Source organism: Ictidomys tridecemlineatus, chromosome 6 (genome assembly GCF_052094955.1).
Source record: "Ictidomys tridecemlineatus isolate mIctTri1 chromosome 6, mIctTri1.hap1, whole genome shotgun sequence".
Lineage (NCBI taxonomy): Eukaryota > Metazoa > Chordata > Mammalia > Rodentia > Sciuridae > Ictidomys > Ictidomys tridecemlineatus.
The window spans coordinates 45,009,170-45,027,891 of record NC_135482.1 but is presented as its reverse complement, the minus strand read 5'-3'; the positions used below and the strand labels follow the sequence as shown (position 1 = coordinate 45,027,891).

General features: G+C 33.6%; 1 protein-coding gene across 15 annotated transcripts in view; it reads right to left on the bottom strand.

Moving 5' to 3' along the window:
• The window catches only part of LOC144378612 (uncharacterized), a 262,662-nt gene that overhangs the window by 243,031 nt on the left and 909 nt on the right, over positions 1–18,722 (bottom strand). For 2 of the 15 annotated variants that reach the window (XR_013440467.1, XR_013440464.1), the window contains exon 3: positions 596–9,998. The exons of the other annotated variants lie outside the window; for them this stretch is intronic. The gene's annotated coding sequence lies outside the window, so the exon portion shown is untranslated. Of the gene's footprint in view, positions 1–595; positions 9,999–18,722 lie in introns of those variants that run through there. 15 annotated transcript variants of the gene reach the window in all.

Genomic DNA, 18,722 nt, shown 5'->3' with positions numbered 1-18,722 from the left:
GAAGATTACTCAGAGAGTTCAATTGTCAGGTCAGGTCTCATTTGAATTAGCCAAACTAATGGCCTATTAAAAAGTAAATTTAAGATATGCATACTTCTATGAAATCAAGAATGGTAAAGATCCATCTTCATCTGAGAGCTTATGAATATATAGAGAAATGTTCTTAACTAAAAAAGAAAAACAAACAAACTGGGCACAGTGGCACACGACTATAATCCCAGCAACTCAGGAGGCTGAAACAGGAGGACTAGAAGTTAAAGGCCAGCATAAGCACTTTATCAAGGCCTTCAGCAATTTAGTGAGACTCTGTCTCAAAAAGGGCTGGGGATGTAGCTCAGATGCAAAGTGTGCCAGGGTTCAATTTCCTATCTTGCACTTCTTATATTTTGGAGCCTGCTTCATGAGCATGCAACCTGTGTGATCACGTAGGGCTCTGTGCTTCATTGTACTGGATTATCAGATTAATCACTTGAAATGCTTTTTAAAGTAGGGATCACTTGATTTTGAGAAGATCATGTTCAGAACAAGTGAATTTCCAGAACAAGGGAATATGTCTAGATAGCAAAAAATTCAGGGAAGCTATAGCTCAGTATGAACTGCTCAAAATTTCTACATTTACAGTTGTGAACTGAAGTTCACATGAAGCTCCAGCTCTGCCCTAAGTCCACAGACAAAGCATAACTTTGAGTTTACAATTATAGTGGAAAAATTACTTCTTGAAAAAAATTATCATGCTAACTCATAAGGACTGGTTCTTATGGTTACAGTTACCACCCAGAACAGTAGTCCTTTCAAATTACTACAGTGAATAGATTAATACGCTGGTTAGGTTATAGCTCTCATAATTTAATCTCTTTACCTCCTGCATTTACACAAGGCCTTTTAGGGGGACATCTCATAGCTAAACCATAACAAATTTCTTGTTAGTTGAAGTATACGAAGTGTTTAAAAAATATTTATTAGCGTTTTAGTAAAAGATACTAAATCTAAAGTTATAAAAATTCACCTTTTTATACACTGACCCAAAAATTAACACAGAAAGCAATTTAAAAAAAGAAAATACAGTTATATCTAAACAGCTAGTTGTGATTAGTTAATTTTTAAAATTATCATACCTTAAAAACATAATGGTTAGAAGATTTTACTTAAGTCTGCAGAATAACAAATATAATATGTGGATTAACAAGAGTTGTCTAGAATAGTCAAAGCAATTTTAAGCCAATAAAGCAATGCTGGAGGCATCACAATACCTGACTTCAAATTATACTGTAGAACTTCAAAACAAAAATTGCATGGTATTGGTGTAAATGGTACAGAATAGAAGACACAAAGACAAACCCACACATCTACAAGCATCTGATCCTTCACAAAGGTGTCAAAAATCTACACTGGAAAAAAAAGGAGGCTTTTTAACAAATGGCACTGGGAAAACTGGTTATCCATATGTAGAAGAACAAAACCAGACCCTTATCTCTCTCACCCCGCACAAAAATCAACTCAAAATGGATCCCAAACCTCAGAATTAGATCAGAAACTATGCAACTCCTAGAAGAAAACATAGGGTCAAATTCAGCTTTTAGGCACAGACAATGATTTTTAAATAGGATCTCTAAAGCTCATGAAATTATGCCAAGTGTTAATAAATGTAATGGTATCAAATTAAAAAGCTTCTGCACAGGGCTGGGGATGTGGCTCAAGTGGTAACGCACTCACCTGGCATGCGCGGGGCACTGGGTTTGATCCTCAGCACCACATAAAAATAAAAAATAAAGATGTTGTGTCCACTGAAAACTGAAAAATAAATATTTAAAAAATTCTCTCTCTCTTCTCTCTCTCAAAAAAAAAAAAAAGGCTTCTGCACAGCAAAGGAAACAATTAGGAATGTGAGGAAAGAACCTACAGAATGGGAGAAAATCTTTGCTAATTATTCTTCTGATGGAGGATTAATATCTAGAACATATAAAGAGCTCAAAAAAACTTTACACCAAAAAAATCAAATAACCTAATTAATACATGGACAAATGAATTAAACAGAAACTTCTCAGATAAGAAATACAAATAACCCATAAATGGGTGAACAGAGTTCAATGTCATTAGCAATTAGGGAAATGCAAATCAAAACTACACATTCTCACACCAGTCAGAATGGCAGTCATCAAGAACACAAATAATAATAAATGCTGGAGAAAATGTGGAGACAAGGAACACTTTTACACTGTTGGTGGGACTGTAAATTAGCACAGCCACTATGCAAATAAGAATGGAGATAGCTGTCTTTAAACAAATTTGTAATAAAGTTATCAATGTCTAGAAGACAGAATAAAGCCAAAGCAAGATAAAAATGTCAAAATTATTCTAATTTTATAGAATGAATAGAAGCTCACTTTTCTAACTATTCACACCAATAAAACATCAAGCTTGTTACTCTTGTACTCAATTTATAATATGAAGCAAGTAATCTACCATTTTCTCCAATATTAAATTATTTATTTAGTTTTTTAAACATAACTTTAAAAACATCATTACTTTTTAACAAGAAAGGATATAGTATAGTTGCTATGTGACCTACAAATGCCAGTATGTAAAAATACATGTATTTCTAACAATAAGGTTATTTTAAGTGCCTTTTAAAATATTTTTTCACAATATCAGATGATAAAAATTTAAAACCACATACAGCAACTATTTTCCTAATAAATAAAAAATAATATTCACAACTTCCTGTAGATAATATACAATTATAATGTATTGTATTAATTTTTATTATCTAGGAATAATTAGGAAAAAAGTAAAAGTGTATGCATATATATCTGAACCCATGTATGTCAATAAGAGCTGTTCCCTCAGAGGAGCACTTGATATACCTGTAAAGATGTTCAAGTGTTTGCTTGGGTCTCATTGAGGCCTACCCTATTTGCCTATTTACCAGCAAAACTTATCCTTTTCCTAGCCTCCTTTCTTTCTGTTGTATTTTTCAATTCTTACAGTATAAATTACCTTCTAACAGTATATAGTTTATTTATTATACTATTTAGTATCTGTAATTTCCTGTTGGAATTTGTTGTCTCCATACTGTCAGAGGTCTTCATCTATTTAATTTACTGTTATATTGCAAGAGCCTAGAGCAAAGCCTGGAATATAGCACTCTAAGATCTGTTAGATTAAAACAGAAAAGATCAGAAGCATCAAATAGTTTTTAGAAGATGTGTGCGCATGTGTGTATCAACATGCACTTGATATAACATCAGTTCCTACAGATGTTTTGCTCAACTGTAACCTCAGAAATGTCTTCACTGACCACTTCATTTAAAAGCTTCTCATCTCCTTGTCACTCTTTATCTTGCTTCATTTTCCTTCACACTTCTTTTCACTGCATAATATCATATTCATTCATTCATTCTTTCTTTCTTTCTTTATAGTTTATTATCTATCTCCTCCACAAAAGGGACCCCCATCTGCCTTTCTTATTGCTCTATTTTCCTATGTGTGGATAAGTATCTGACAAATGGTAAATATTTGTTAGCATGAATACACTGGGAATTTGTATGCATTAATGTTGTTCTTCATATAAAATAATGACTTAATTGTTTGTCTTCAGACCTGAAGTTGGAAAGCAATCACATGTATTGTTCCCTCACTAATTAAACAACAACAAAAAACAGTTCTTCATGTTTCACACCATATTAAGTAAGATAGTTTAAAGGGTTAATTAGATATATGCAAGATATTATTGCATCAAATGTTAATAAAACTCAATATTCATCTCAATGATTAAATATTAAGTTTTAGATTTACTCTTTGCTCTTTTATAATTGAAACTATATTACTTTTATTTTATTAGATGCATAAACACTTACTTAAAATGCTGAGATTTTTGTCTGACTAACTTTAGCAAGGCCAATGCTAAAAGTAAAGTGGCAATTCAGACTCTTTTGCTTTTTAATCCTACTCTCATGTTTAAAATCCCAGCTGGGTGACAATATCCAACTGATTGACATTGCTGCCTGTGGGTAACAATATCAGGATTCAATGATACAGCTTCCTATCTTGGTAATGGGTGGCAAATGCAAAAAGGAGCAGAATTTTTAAGAATATCATTCTGTAAAGAATGTTTCTCACCTGACTGTTTCATCTGGGCTCCAGAATGTCGGTAAAAGGATCAGTTGTACATGGACTTTTAAAATATTTGCAAAGATGTTTAAATTGCAAAACTTCATAAAGTTTGAAAAATAAATTGATAATGATTGAAAACATACTTTGAAATGAACTATATAACTTAAATGAACTATATAGCATGCATGTTTTAAAGTATTTCTGCCTAGTTTATGAAAACATTTCAGCATGTTGGGAGTTTAAACAAAAAAAAGCTTTTTGAATTTTTATTTTTTTCCCTTCCCCTATCCCTAACAATACCAGGTAGAATTTCCCTTTATTCCCTGAGTGGTGGCTCTCTTAATGTATCTTACATAGAATCTATAATCTTCAGCTAATATTAAGTTCTTAGAACAGTCACAATTTAAAATTAAAGCATCAGTCTTATTAAACTTTAAAATTTCAGACTAGCTTAATTTGAAGCTCTTTTCATCATCCCTGCCCCCCTACTACCCGCCATGCAGGGAGAGCTCTAGTGACTTTGAACCTGTGTGGGAGAAATCTGTTTTAGACATCTGCTTCTTCTTTCAGTGCTCTTGGTTTGTGGCAGAAGAAAGGGAGAGAGAAAGGGGCAAATGTTTATCCTTAAGGGGGGGAGGATACAATTAATTCTTATTAATCAGATATTGATAATTTTCATAAGACGTTGTCCAAAAGCTATATCTCCAATGAGGTTTCTTTCAAGGAGCTTGCAGAGTTTCTGATTACCAGTTTCCTGATGGTCCCCATCTGGATCAAGCTTAACCCCTTTCATTCCTCCTGCTGTGATCAGCCCTTAACTGACAAATGGTTCAATCCTCCTATCTTCCCTGTTGTTCTTACCACCCATTGCAATCTTCATTATTCTTGCCACACTAAATATGTGTGTGGAGTCCACTTTCCTGCTATCCTGTCTCTTAGTCTATCATCTCTTTCCAATTATTTTTCCTCTACTCAGAGAACTTCAGAAGTTCTCCTGCCAAGTCAGCATCCTACAGAGAAAAGAAATGTCTTCCCTTCTTTCAGTAATCTCAATCTTTAAAATTGATTCTCCCAAATACCTCTATTCCAACTACATATTGGAAGACCCCTTGTCCACAACACCATTTCCCTAAAAGGCCTCCTTTGTATCTCTCAGGCCTTTTTTGTTTTTAACGAAGGGTGGGTGGATGTGAATGCTGTTGATTGTGACACTACTTTTTTTTTTTTTTAATACTATGAGGTTATTCAAAGTTATTTTAACTTAGGACGGGGAACCCCACCTCCAGAGTACTTACCAGTTGCTCATGGCACTAACACACTGAGAAACCGAGAAACCTAATTTGGGTCTCTTTCCTCTTTTGTAGTTTTTGTTTCTACAAGAGAACTCTGCAGATTTCATATAAAGTTCTTCAATTTAATTTAAAAGGTGTAGTAAATATGTATGCTATTTGTTTATTCAAAATAAAGATTTTCTCTTCCATTACTAAAGAGGGTATTTTTGTTTTTTAATTTGATTCCCCACACTTTTAGCAAGAATAAACTAGATTTCAGGATGAGGCTACCAAACAGGTCTGCCCTACAATTAGAAGGTCTGCTTTATGATTTCTTCTTGTGCTTTATTATCAAAGTTTCTTCTCAGGGGCATCTGTGAGTTTGTCAGTGATCAATTAACTATTTCTTTGGGTTTTGCCATTCAGTGGTTCTACTTACGTATGTGGGTTGTTATGGTTTAAATATGGTTTGTGTGGTTCCCCCAGGGGTTCAAATGTCAGAAGCTTAATTCTCAGTGTTGTAATGCTGGGAGGTGGTACCTTTAAGAAGCAGAGCATAGTTGGAAGTTGTTAGGTCATTGGGGATGCTGCCTTTGGAAAGGATTAATTAAGTTGTAGGATACCAGTCAGTTTCTGCATGAGTAAGTTGTTACAAAAGAGCAAGACTGGCTCCTCTCTGTTCTTTGGCTATGTAAACTCTTCTACATACATTACTGCCATTACCCTCACAAGAACTAGGCAGAGGCCTGTGCCATGCTCTTGTTGGACTTCCAGACTTGTGAGCTAAATAAACTTCTTTTCTTCACAAATCATCCAGTCTCCGGATTTTATTATAGCAATAGAAAACAGACTAATACATGGGTTATACTTATGAAGAACTCCTTCTTAATGCCACAGTCTGGCTGGGCACAAGATCACGAGCCACTCACACCTTGTAGATTCAAACAGTAATTCTTTATTCCCGAACTCACACCGGCCTCTACACACGTTCTGGGTAAATCTGAGTTCTGCCGCGCCAAATACACATCCCAAATACTTTCTCAATTCTCAACGGGAACTCAGGCAGCAGGAACGCCCTATTCCCAGCAGGAATAACCTTAAACCTGGAACTGCCTTAAACCCAGATTGTCTTAAACCGGAACGCCCTAAACCCAAGGAGCCCGAGATACTTCCTAAAACCTTCAGGATACACCCTAAACCTGGATCCACCCTGGTCCTTGAGCAGGGTCACCTTTCTCAAACACACATGCAATGTCACAGCAAATTTCTAAGGCAAGTCCATTTAACATGGGGTACACTGGCAAGGAAATTTCGATGCATCATTCCTACTTGGCAATGGCCCTCAGCACTTAATTGTAGGATATTTCATTAAAAGGAATAGAGAAGTTTGGGGTATAATATTCCTCTAGGACCATCTATCACTCATAGAAACTAACCTTACTGTTATTAATGAAATACAAATGTTTTATGAATACAGTGCTTACCTCTATTCTAGGCAGTTGTTTTTAAAACCCCTTGATGACTATAGGTTTTACTTCATATAGAGTGGGACATTACATTAAAAATGGAATGTTGAGAATTAGGTACAAATATTTGGTAGCTATCTTCTTATAAACAATGTCTTTTTAAAAATTGACGTGTCTTTTAAAACCCTGTAAATAATTATGAAAGAAATACCTTCATGTAAGCTAACATTTATTTTGAAAAATTTAAAGTGTTATTATTATGGCAGCAAAATAAATCAAGATCACTAGGACAACTATAAAATGTAATAATTTTCTACCTTATTTATTTTTTATTTTTGGTATTGGAGATTGAACCCAGGGGTGCTCTGCCATAGAGCTAAATACCTAGCCCTTTTTTATTTTCTGAAAAGGTATAGCCAAGTTCCTGAGGCTGGCCTTGAATTTGCCATCCTCCACTTCAGCCTTCTGATTTTAGAGATTATAGGTGTGCACCACTATGCCTGGCACTTAATTTATTTTTTTATCTCAACAGAAAATATATAACTCAGCCAGCACATTTATGTTTCTGTTACTATTTATTTAATAGCCAGTTATGTAGCCTATTTCTTGTATTTCCTATTTTGGATGCCTCATTAGAATTATTATACTTCTTTATTTAAAATCCTTAAATTACATGTAGTCTTATATAAAATCACTGTCATCATCATGATCGTCATAACAATTATTTATTGAATGTTTGGTTCAATCTACACATTTATATATGCTATCTGACAAAATTTTTACAATTCTAAAAGGTACATTAATATTTCTAATGCACAACTTTCAGATAGAAAAACTGAGATTGGAGAGGTTATTCAGTTTGCTCAAAGGTATGTTTTAGTTGGATAAAAGGGCATGTAGGTTTTAGTTGGATAAAATTCCAAGTCTTAGTTATTAAAAACCCTCAAATTCTTAAGCTTTGCTTCTCAAATCCCTAGTGATCCTCTTTAATATTTGTGACTTCTCACAAAAACTTCAGTTTTATATTTTCATTTAAAAACCATCTAACAATGAATATAACTACATTTGGATCATAAAGAAAATGATTATATAAATAATCAATATCACCTGATTTGGATGTCCATATTTTTGTGTTTACGACAGTCAGAGCCAAGCTATACATTTTAAATTGTCCTGGGCCATATAATAAACAAATGAATAAACAAAGAATAATCAAATGAATGATGTGTACATACCAGATAAGGACCAAATACAGTAATTGCTTGTTACTGGAATAAAGGTTTCAAAAAAATTAAAATAGAAAACTGGTGGGAAAAATGAGTAATTACATGATGATTTAAGTATCCAAAATTCAAATAAACCTATGCTGTCTTAACTTCTAATAATGATTTAGACTCAGCAAAACAATATTTTTTATATCAAAATTAATTGTTATTAGTTCTAAATATTTTTAAATATTTTTATTTTATTCCTAATTTTTTGAAAAATATAGTTAAAAATAGCTACCTCTGTCTACCTCATTTTCTATTTGCACATATTAGAGTATCTTTATAATAAATTTAATGTAACACTTTAGGTATCCACAACAATTTTTTTTATATTTATTTTTTAGGTGTAGTTGGACACAATGCCTTCATTTTATTTATTTATTTTTATGTGGTGCTGAGGATGGAACCCAGGGCCTCACATGTGCTAGGTGAGCACTCTATCCCTGAGCTACATCCCCAGCCCCTCCACAACAATTCTTAAAAGGTGTTCTTATGTTGCTGAACATTGAGAAACAGTAATATATAGTATGGAAAGCTGGTATATAATGGGAACTCAATAGTAAAGTTAAATCAGAATTTTAATCATCTATCTGGGTTCCCCATAGTTATTCATTTGACCGACTTTTAACTCTTTTAAAAACATACTTTAAAACTTGTTGGACGTATTCTGTGACCAGGCTATTTCAGAATTACTTTCTTCACCATTGTAACTGTACTGAATTTACAGTGGAGAGTTTTAGTGGTTTCTTTGGTATTTTTTTTTCCTTATTAGGGATTCTTTGGAGAATCCTATGAAATCTATGGAGACTCTCCCCAGAAGAATAAAGATACAAAAATATTTCATATATTTCAAAAGAAAATGGACTAGGTTTTGGAATTAGAAGATCTGGATTCCAATCCTATCATTTTTTAATCTATGTAATCTAAAGCAAATTCTCTTAAAGTCTCTGTTTCCTCATCTGTGAAATGAAAATACCACCTATCTGAAATAAATGTTCTACAGATTGTCATACAGTGACATCATGTAATTATGGCACTTGCAAATTAGTAGCTGCCAAACTAAGTGCTATAGCAAACTAGGTGCTAACAATATTAAACTCTTATTTTATCTCTAATTAGTATTGTTACAGTGTGTGTGTGTGCATGCACGCTTAGTTTGCTGCACCACTTTTTAGTTTCCAAAGATCTTACATTCTTCTCGTTAATTTATTTATTTGGGTGTTTCTTTCAGGCTACCTATTTTTTACAGATGATAATACCCATAGAAGCACTGAGGGTAACAGCATCTTTAATGTCCAGTTCAGAATGAGTTTTAATATTGATATAATTCCAAAGGTGATGAGTAATAACAGAAATTCGGTATATGCACAAGTACTTGAAAGGGAAAATATGGCTCACAAGTTTAAGCTGGAGAAGATCTGCTTACATACACATGACTACAAGAAAATGGGAGATTATACTACTGTATCCACATCATATAGTTTTCTTGAGACCTAAATGACAATGTAGAAAGACATCTTATACAAACATGTTTTTGTTTCTGGTTCTTAGCACAGAACTCTCAAATCCCTTGGAACTTCCTGGGAGATAGGAGAATCTTTTGTTCTAATGAGGTTACTCTTGGTGGTCTTCTGAATATCTTCAGGATGGGGACTGGTTGCTACAGGAAACAGCTAAGTGAGTGGAGGATTGAAACTTTCATCACCCTCCACTCCACAGCTCTTGGGGAATAGAAGGTGCTGAAGGTTGAGTTGATCAATGGCTAATGATGTAATCAATCATGTTTATATTCTGAAGTTTCCATAAAACTTTTTATTTTTTTAATTTTTATTATTGGTTGTTCAAAGCATTACAAAGCTCTTGACATAGCATATTTCATACTTTTTTTTTTTAGAGAGGAGAGAGAGAGAGAGAGAGAGAGAGAGAGAGAGAGAGAGAGAGAGAGAGAGAGAGAGAGAGAATTTTTAATATTTATTTTTTAGTTCTCGGCAGACACAACATCTTTGTTGGTATGTGGTGCTGAGGATCGAACCCGGGCCACACGTATGCCAGGCGAGCGTGCTACCGCTTGAGCCACATCCCCAGCCCTTCCATAAAACTTAAAAGGAGTTGTATGAGACACTAACAGATTAATCAAAATGGAGGAGGGGGTCATGGGAATACTGATTTATAGTTCATCAGTCAGAAGGGTAGGTGACAACCTACTACTTGCAACTGATATCTGAAGTAGGGAATAGTTTTGTGGGACTGAGTCCTCACTTGTGAGATCTGATACTATAGTGTCAGGATTGAATCAGAGGATATCGAACTGGTGTTGGCTGAATAACTGATTTCTTGGTGTGTGGGGAAATAAACCCCAAGTATCTGTTGTCAGAAATGTGTTGAGTGGTGTGAGAATAGGGAAAAGCACACTGTTTATCCCTTCTCTCAGAGATAAAATCCAATGCCTGGCATATTTCTGAGATGCAATCACATTTGAATAGTGAATGACAAATGAATACTGAGTAGGAACAGAACTTTATATTTAAGTGTGGAAACATTCTATTATTTTCAAAATTGGCTGTATTAAAAGGGCTGGGATTGTGGCTAAGCAGTAAAGTGCTCGCCTAGCACTTGTGAGGCCCTGGGTTCAATCCTCAGCACCGCACAAAAATAAATAAATAAAATGAAGGAATTGTGTCCAACTACAACTTAAAGGTAAATATCTTTTAAAAATTGGTTATATTAAAAACATATTCTTATATTTATATCCAGAATGCTATTCAGAAAGGATAGAGAAAATTTACAAAGAGTACAGAAAAAGAACTATGAAAATAATGCAAAGCTTTGAAAACTCACTTAAAGACAGATCTTTATACAACAAACTCAAAGAGCCATAAAAATTCATTTTATTTTTTTAAATAATCATTTTGGTATTTCAAGCATCAAACATTGCTTGAAATATGTAAGCAAGAAAAATAATGTTTTGTGTTTGACAAAAGGTCACTATAGTCATCATAATGAAATTTCAAAAAAGGCTAAGTTTTCACAAAAATTTTCAGCAATATAAAATGCTTTTTATAAGTAAACAGTAATCTCAATCTGTACACAAGTTTTGGACCCATAAAATGAATGTGTACAATGCAATGTGTCCCCTCTCTGAAATGATGGCATCATTAGAGATGCTGGCCATTTCTTGCCATAAAGTCTCTCATTTTAGAATGGTGAATATGTGTCAAAGTACATTATGACCTAGGTTTTAAAATACATTATTTTAGATCTTATGGTTTCATGATTCTATGCAATTTCTAAAAATGTGCATAGAAACTAAGCCTGTGTTCCAATATAGTTTTATTGAATTTGTCACATATTGGGAAGGCAAGCTAAAGGCTTTCTGTCCTTTATCTTTTGAATGATTTCAGAGTTGAACACTAGTCTCCTTAATCTGTCACTGACTTTTCTTAAACTTTAACAACTGGAGGCATTCTGGTAATTTAGTGAAACATTTGCTTTACTGCACAGACTTGTGATCATAACTGTTTAGTTTGTTTAAATGAAACTAGTATCATCTGTGTCCTCTAAAAGTTTCCAATGCGGGTTTTGAGAACACATTTAACTCCTCATGTCTTAACAGTGGTTTCCTTTTTGAAACAAACTGCTCTTCAATTATTATCCAAGCTTTTGATTTCAAAAGCTGTTTCTGATGTGAACTAAACAAATGTGTGTAATTTTCTGTGCCAGACTTTTAACTTTGTTTTCCAGTCCTATAATATAAGATACATGGTTAGAGAAAATAATGTGTTAGGGGTTCTATTTAACCCTTTCAGAAGTTAACTTTATCCCTTTTTATTAACCCCTCTTCATGATACATGTTTGCAAACACATCTGGACTAACAAATGTAGGTTATATGCTCATTTTTAGCTTATTTCTTGTACTTTTCAGCATGTTCTATACATTCAGCCCTTAGGGATTTATTTCACTGTGTGCTATAAGGTTGATTTGCAGTAGAAAATTGAATAAGCTTATATAATAATTTTATAGAAGATATTTGCTCAATTCTATTTCATCCATAAAAAATCTTAAATGTGAACAGTTTCAAAGAATACATAAAAATAAAATGTAAAGCCAAAAAAGTAATGTGAAAGGTTAAAACAAAAAAGTTATGAAAGGCCAAGCGTGGTGGTGAACACCTATAATCAGAGGCTTGGGAGGTGGAGGCCAGAGGATCAAGGGTTCAAAGCCAGTGTCAGGAACTTAATGAGGCCCTGAGCAACTTAGTGAGACCCTGTCTCTAAATAAAAAATTAAAAAGGGCCTGATGATGTGGCTCAGTGGTTAAACGTCCTTGGGTTCAATCCCTGGTATTTAAAAAAAAAAAAGTTATTCAAAGCAAAAATTATAGAATGAGATTATCTTGAAGTAGAGAATATTTAGGTTGTCTCTTTAAACCCAAGATTTTCTTTGGATTGCATTTACTTCAAAATCATCATTTCATTTGTAATGAATGGTAGTTTTGCTTCAAGTTCCTTATTTTAAAAAGTAGGTTAATATTCAGCATTTTAATGACCTTCAGTAAAGCCATTAGTATTCAAGAGGAGTAAATAATTCTTTCATTGATCTATGTATATGTAAGTTATCTCATTCCTGTAATTTCAGTATTTAATCCCTTTTAAACAGATTTCAGTTAATTTTTCATTGCTAGCAAAAATGTATTAGCTGGTTATTTGTGAGTTTCAAATTTATTTAGTGTTACGTGCTCTTATTATAATAACTTTGGGGAGATAATTTTACTTTTTCTTAAAAAATGAAATATATCTTACATAGAATAAATGGTGTTTTGACTGAAAAAACATTTTAGCCAAGTATTTAAACATTTAGCAAAAATGAAATAGTTGAGAAAGGTAACAAGTATTTCATTGATTCTACTGCATGAGTGGGGGATATATTTTATTGTATGAAACAGGGTTAAAAGGATAAAACATTAATTCTGAAATGATTTTTAGATAATTTAATTATCTTGGCAAGATAAGAAGTCGTGTTAGATGATAAAAGTGGATATAATATATAGTCAGGTAGTACAAACTATTCTAACTTGATCTACCCCCACCCTTTTGGTGCTAATTAAACATCAGGAATGGTTTGAATAGCAGTAATTTGTTTAAAACCATCCATATTGACTCCTCTGCCTGGCATTTAAAATACTCTAAAATCTTGCCACCCTAGTCAACACAAATTCCACCAGCCCCAAGTTTAGTTTGTGGCTCATAGTCATTTCTGCCTCTCTGTTATAGGTTCAATTGTGCTCCCTGCCCCCCAAATTCATGTTAATGTCCTAATCCTCAGTACTTCAAAATGTGACTGTATTTGTGCTTGTAGAAATAATTAAGGTAAATGGAGTCATATGGGTGAGCCCTAATTCAATAACTGGTATTCTTATGTTCCTACCTTTTATTTACATCTATTCGAACTACTTGTTATTCAACATGAAACTCAATTTAGCCACTTGAAGTTATCCCTGTCTTCTCTCCACTTCCTTCTTCTGAACTAGCAGAAAATTTACAATCTGTAACATAGATCTTAGCATTTACTATTACATAAGTAGACATAAAAATTTAATGAGTAATTATATAGGTAAAAAAGTATAAAAAACAGTGGTTAGCTTGCATTGAGCACAAGTGTTTTCTATTTCTGTTGCTACTACTGGTGTTTCCTATTTTTTTCTGACTAAATCATTTTACCTCATGGAAAGGAGTTTGTACTTTTATCCTTTAGGTGATAAGGCATCATTATAAGAATTTTATGCAGTAGACAACTCTTAAGACATGAACAGTAGAAATCTAAATCTGATGGTAGTCTGGCAGACTAGAAAGATAAAATTCAATTCATGAAGTCCAGTTTAAAAGAACCTCTTTCGAAAGTTCAGATGGAGCCCAGTATGGTGGTGCATGCCTATAATCCCAGCAGATCCAGGCTGAGGCAAGAGAATCGAAAGTTCAAAGCCAGCTTCATCAATTTATCGAGGGCCTAAGCAACTTAGAACCTGTCTCAACCCCTCCCCCCCAAAAAACCAAAACACTAAAAAAGGGGTAGGGATGTAGCTCAGGGGGTTAAGTCCTCCTAGAATCAATCCCCAGTACAAAAAAAAAAAAAAAAGGTTCAGATGGAGGTTTATGAGCATATAATAAAGAGAATGGTTGTAGGAATAAAGAAGGAAGGATGGATTTTAGAAGATACAATATATGGGAATTGGTTTAGTTATGGGGCATATAGAAAAGGTTTTAGGCTTGACAACTGTGTATGTAGTACTAGTCCCAGAAACACATACGTGTTTCTTAAAACAGAAAAGCAGCCTTTTACTTAGTATTATACAAATTTTATTGTATGAAAATTTTAAAACTATGAGAATGGGGAAGATTTCTAAATTACTTGGGCAATGTTGATTTAATACCTTGTGTATATTGTTAGGCCTTCTTTATGAGACAAAGATTTAAAATTTAAAATATTTTACAACTTTTTCTTTACACTTCACCATTTATTGTATCAGTAAAATTTTCTTCATATTATTTTTAATGGTTGAGAATCATTCATTGTAGGTATGTTTCCTAATCTAGTTAACTAATAAATAATGGAATAAAGCACACTCTTGCAATCAAATTACTACACACATCCTTATTTCCCTCATTTTTCCCCCTGGTGCTAGGTGTTGAACCTAGGGCTTCACACTTGCCAGGTAAATACTCTATACCAAGTCTCATCCCCAGCCCTGTCCTTATTTTCTATGATACATTTCTAGAAAAGGAAATACTGGGTCAAATGTACACACTCAAGACTTTTGACATATCCTGCCAAAATGTACTCTAGAAGTATCCTGTCAGTTTATACTTTCCCAAATATTGCTTCTGTGAATTTTTGTCAGTACTATCAAGAGAAAATTACTTCTTAAAATAACAGTTGAAGATTAAATTAGTAACACATTTTTTGTCATTCTTAAGTTTGACTTACTATTATTTTTTAGGTACTGGGGATTGAACCCAGGGGTGCTTTACCATTGAGCTACATCCCCAAACCCTTTTATTTTCTATTTTGAGAATCTCACTAAGTTGCGTAGGCTGTCTTTGAACTTGTAATTCTGTCTTAGCTTCCCAAGACCCTGTGATTATAGGCATATACCACTACACTGGCACTATTAAACTTTTTTTCACTCAAAGCTAAAGATTCTTATATTTTAGACAAAGAAATTCAAGTTTGGTAAAATACAAAATAAATCAGACTATTTAGAGAGAATTTCCACCCTAAATGTATTGCTAGTCTTTTGATTTGCTAGTATGCTTCACCAATTAAGCTTTGTTTTTCCTTTCTTTCTGTAATAACCTTATAGGTTTCCCAGAAAAAGATAATACATCTTCATTATCAAGGGCTGGAAACTAGGGATATCCCATTAGTTTAGCACTGTTTTTTTCTAGCTAGTATTTTACAAATTGTCTAATTATCCCTATAGAAGTTTGTATGATAGAGAATAAATGGGAAGACAGCTACCCTTAGATACAATGGCCAACGAAGGCCTGTCAGAGATGTTGTGTGAGTAAAGACCTGAAGGAAAAGAATGAGTCAGCCACACAGAAGACTTAAAAATTACATATCGGGCAGAAAGACAATAAAAAGCAAGCGCAAAGACTCTAAAAATGGAGTTATCAGTTTAGTACGAGGCCTCAATTAAGGGCTTTAATGAGATAAAAGGTTACTTTCTTTCCACATCAAAACTTGAAGGTAAGGAATTCAAGGCTAGAATAGTGTTTTTATCCATAAACTCAGAAGGACCCTGATTTCCACCAGTTTAAGGATTTGCCAATCCCTAGGGTAAGAGAACTTGCAAATGGTCTGAATTCAAATTAGAATTTCAGGCCATCTCATTCCAGGGTACAAAATACAGGAAAAGCAGCAAAGGATTGAAGGGTGTACCAGGTGCCATTTAAGTATAATTCTGCAAGGGTGTCACATGATATATCTGCTAATATTACACTGGCCATCACTATTACTACAAGGAAGGCTGGAAAATATAGTCTTTATTCTAGGCAGTCATGTATCCATGTTTATCACTACAAAAAAAATGGAGGAAAGTTTAGAGACAACTAACATATCTTTGCTACAGACTAGAAAAAGTCTGGCACATGACAGAAATAGAGAAGCAATTAGATGGGTGAGAATTAGATAAAGTTGGAGAATAGGCAGTGGCTAGAGTATACCATCTTGAAGGTCATGGTAAGGGATTTGGGTTTTATTATGTGTGCATAAAGAAGCTATTTTAAGTTTTAAATATGGAAGGAACATTAACAAAAATTTGAAATGATGGTTCTGGCTGGTATTATGTTTGAAGGGGTAAATTTTCATGAGAAAGCAGGGAAAAATAGGAGTAAATGATGAGTATGCGGCTATGATCCAATAAAAAATGATGGTGTCTTAGTGGCAGCACTGAAGGTGATAAATGGCTGAATTCAGAATATAATTATAAGGCAAGTTGACGGTACTGGTTGATGAGTTGGATGTAGAATGTGAGAAATCAAACAAATTCCTAATTTTAAGCACAAACAACCTGATGAATGGTTGTACTATTTATCAAAATCAGAAAGACTAAGAAAGAAGATTTAGGGGATGAGCAAGGGGATTCAGATGTTCTGTATGAGACCCATCAAATTTGGGAAGCCTGATCTTTTTATCCATTGCCATGGCAAAATTGCTATTTATAGTCACATCTTTTTAAAAATGGGAGGTCTGCTGTTTTTATATACAAAGTCATTCTTCCCTTAACAAGCTATTTTTTTTTCTCAATTCAAGTCAATAATTTTTCTGTTAAATCTTTTCTGTAAAGATTTAACACACATGGGGGCTGGGGCTAGGGCTTAACAGTAGAGCATTTGGTAGCATGTGCGAGGCGCTGGGTTCGATCCTCAGCATCACATAAAAATAAATAAATAAAAATGTTAAACAAACATACATACATACATACATATGCCCAATAGTATGGAGTGTTTCTCAAGTAAGAAAATCTATCAACTACTCCCCACCTCCCAAAAAAACCTCAAACTACCAAATGGGCAAATAAAGGTGGACTTTTTGATGCAATAATTTTAAAAATGCACCATTTATTTTTTACTAAAATATCAGTCATATAAGCCCTTAACAAAGCTAGCTCATTTAATGCTGAGAACATTCTCTGAGGCAGTTATTAAAACTGATTTGGCATATGGCATAGGAGTTAAAAAAATTTGTTCAACAAGGCTTTTAGTGGATTCATCCTAAACAAACAGTGCTCTCAAAAAAGCAATAGTGTCAGGGTATTTTTTTCCGTAACATTTCCATAAATTTATTATGAAAGTATCTGTTGTTCTATCTCTTCCAACAACAATCCATATAAATAAAACTTTCAAATCAGACTTGTTCCCTTTGGAAGTGATTTTTCTAATTTTACCAATGGTTATACTATTTAAAATCTGTGCTTTTAAGTAAATATGGAGATGGTAAGGATAAGGTCCATTTCTTGGACTTAATCAAGTGGGCCTATATATAAGTCAAATTAATAGATTAAAATGGTAAATAATAGGGCTTGGGTTGTGGCTCAGCAGCAGAGGACTCGCCTAGCATGAGTGAGGTCCTGGGTTTGATCCTCAGCACCACATACAAATAAAAAAGGTATTGTGTCCACCTACAACTAAAAAAAAATATATACATATATATAAAAAACCAAAAAGGTAAATAATACTTAATGTTACTATATACATGTAAGTATCCCACTTTTAATCACTCCATTTCATGGCTTCAAATCACTAGTAATTACATTTTCAAATTACTAACAGCTAGATTAGGTGTTCATTAAAGCATATTCATATGTAGGTGTATTCACATATATATATTATGTGTATACAGAGGCAGTCTTTTAATACACAGCCTTAAGAAGAAGAGAAAGTAGAAGCAGCAGTAAGAAGAAAGGGTTGGGGGAGGATATTTTCCTGAAGTAAAAACCACAATGAAGCAGAAAGTTTAATGAAAGGAATGAGAGAACATTTTCTAATGGTTACACCAATACCATTTGGAGTTAAAGTTATATATCTGCTGGTATATCAAAATACCTTGTATTCAAAACCATGATAAGGTTATCTTTGATTTCAGAATATGCTATTTTTCATGCTATTTCCTGATTTTGCCTTCAATGACAAATTTAAATTGGATTATAGTGATATTTTGGGGAGAAAATGATTTTATAAAAGCAACCAAGAAAGGCAGAAATTTTGTTTACTTCAAACTAACTGTGCTTTACATTAATAAGCTCTATTAGAGAACATTTTTTACATTATGAAACTACACAATTTCAAAACACATACAGAGCCTTTCTTTTTTTTTTTTTTAATATTTCATTTATTTATTTTTATGTGGTGCTGAGGATCGAACCCAGCACCTTGCAAGTGCTAGGCGAGCGCTCTACCGCTGAGCCACAACCGCAACCCCTACAGAGGATTTCTTTTAAACCCAAAATGCACAATAATTCTAAAAACTGAATTTATGGATACAAAAGAATAAAGGGAGATTACTGTATTGCAAAAAAAAAAAAAGGTTTAATTTCATTTTCAGAG